Genomic DNA, 2566 nt, shown 5'->3' with positions numbered 1-2566 from the left:
AAAGAGAAGGGGAGGATGCAGTAGCCAAGAATAGGCATGTAGAATTATTACTATGTTATATCTAGAGGGCAAAAGGAGAGAGTTTTGGGTCATGACTGTCACTGAAGGGATGTAGACAGTCTCCATGTGTAATGTTCACTAATAGAAGGAACTGAGATATTAATATCCTGACTTCAGTCTTCTCTCACTGGAGTCTCTATTGTTTGCCATAGAACTGAGACTATTTATTTGCGTCCATGTGGTGAACTTCCTAAGACACTGAAGACAGTAACAGTAAAACTAGGACTCAGTACAAGATGTATACCAATCCTTATTTGTTTTTACAAATTCCTATGTGTATATAATGTACTTTGATCATACTCATCCCCTATTTTTCTCTCCTGTCCCCCTCCCCACTCTCACGCTTCCTGTTCCTCTTGTCAGATAGTCTTCCTCCTACCTTCATGTCTCTTTTTTGTTGTTTGGTGCCTCATTGAGTTTCGTTAGGGTTGCTTACAGGAGCATGGATGAAAGATTCTTTACAGGAGTGTGGGCAACTTGCCAAGGGCTGCGCCACTGAAGAAAACATCTCCCTTCTCCAGCAACCATTAACTGTCTATAGATCTTCAGGAAGGGGTGGGGCCCTGTGAGTCTCTTCCCCATCTATTTTTAAAAGCATTATATTCTATTCAAATTTTATCAAGCTCAGAGATAAACTAGAGCCTCTTACCTATTCTTACCTTCTTTTCTTTATCTGTAACTGGAAATAACAACAGAAATCTGATGGGTTTAATTTGAAGATTAAATGATATAATGTATATGATGTGCATGACACATACCTGGGCACATTACACCAGTTAATGAGCAAGATCTCAATAAGAGCTTTGTTTAGTGGAATCCATGTGAGATGGCCAGTGGATGGGCCTCATTGTAAGGTACCTCACACAGGGACTGGCTGCTTCATCGTGGATCTCCACATATTAGTTTCCATAGATGCTCTTTCAGGGATCATTCTCTTATCTGAAAAGTAAATGAGTGGATGCTAGTGTTCTCAGAACCAAGAGGGAGAAGGGACTAGAAGAATATCACTTCTGAGGCTGGAATAACAGAACGAAGTCTGCCATTTTAGGATAGCATTGCTGCTCTCAGGTACAGCCTTTTCTTGGCCTTCTGCCATTCAACCTTCATAGATGCCTGGCACCTCTGATTCCCTGAGCATCCCCAGGATTTGGAATCAACTTTTTCTTGCTGCTGTTATCCCACCTTGAATTCTTCCAAAAACTTTATTAAAAAAAAATTGAGACAGGCAGGGTGTGGTGGTACATGCCTTTAACCCCAGCACTAGGGAGAGTCACAGTCCAGCCTGGTCTACAGAATGAGTTCCAGGTCATCTGGGGCTACAGGGATACTCTATCTCAAAACCCAAGCCAAACCAAACCAAGACAAAATTGAGAGGGATCAAGTTGCTAAGGCTGACCCTGAATTTAAGATTCTCTTGCTTTAGCCTCTCAAATTGCTGGGATTACAAATTTGTACCACCCAGACCTGATTGAGTATCTCATTATTTTTGACATTATGGCCTTTCTAAAAAATTTTTTTCTGACATATTTAACCAAAATCTTCCTTTTGTTTTGTATCTAAAATTCAATGGGTGCTCTAGAAGTAGCCTGAGGTTGTTCAGCTTCTTGGGGTCACCCTTCTCCAAGCAATCACCTGCTGAAGATTTTAGGGAGCCCTGTTGCCCTCTTATAATCTTGTTTTCTTTTTAATTGTATTGACTCTTCCGGAGACACAGGCCCATAACACGTAGTACCTTACATAGTCTTCCATTACGTTCTAGAATCCTTTATTATGGAGAAGATTAAGGATTTACAAGATTAGGGTAGAAATGAATGAGTTTCTACTCTATTTTTAGAAAGTGGTGACTTGTTTCCCAAGGTATAAATAGAACAATGGGTGTTGACAAGACTTTCTGTAACCTTGGATACCCTGTAATTATTCCTGAATCTTACTCATTGTTTGTATCTGAAGTTTAACAAACAGGGCTATCTCATGGAACTTTCTAAGGAAAACATATCCCACATTTATCATTCTCTTTTCCTGAGTCAGGCCTGACATCTTTCAAATTCAAATTCAGCCATACACACTTCAGAAGACTGGATCAATTGCTCTTTCTGGATGATGACTGAAAAGTCATGATGAGAATGATAATAAAGGTCATAGATGACTTGTAACTAGAACCAAATATTTCAACAGAGTAGTTTGGAATGCACTAGCACCAGACCCAGCATTACCTGTGGTTCTTCTCTTTCATTCTCTTGTGTATAACATTTCGGAAAATATCTCTAGAAAGCATTGGTCCATATAGCTTTGCATGCATAAAGATTGTTTTCAGAGTTTATGAATTCCAGGGCATCTCTCACCAGCGTAATTAATACTATATTACCAGTATGGTGAGTATTCCATTTGACATACGTAAACTGGTTGCTCGCTCAACAATTCATTTAATTTTATGCTTCATTTCCTCACTTGTAATATAGTACCCACAGGCATTAAAATAAAACTTCAAAAATAGTTAAATGTTCTG

Source organism: Nannospalax galili, unplaced genomic scaffold (genome assembly GCF_000622305.1).
Source record: "Nannospalax galili isolate Female #2095 unplaced genomic scaffold, S.galili_v1.0 scaffold325, whole genome shotgun sequence".
In the NCBI taxonomy this organism is placed as follows: Eukaryota; Metazoa; Chordata; class Mammalia; order Rodentia; family Spalacidae; genus Nannospalax; species Nannospalax galili.
Note: the sequence above shows the minus strand (reverse complement) of the source record.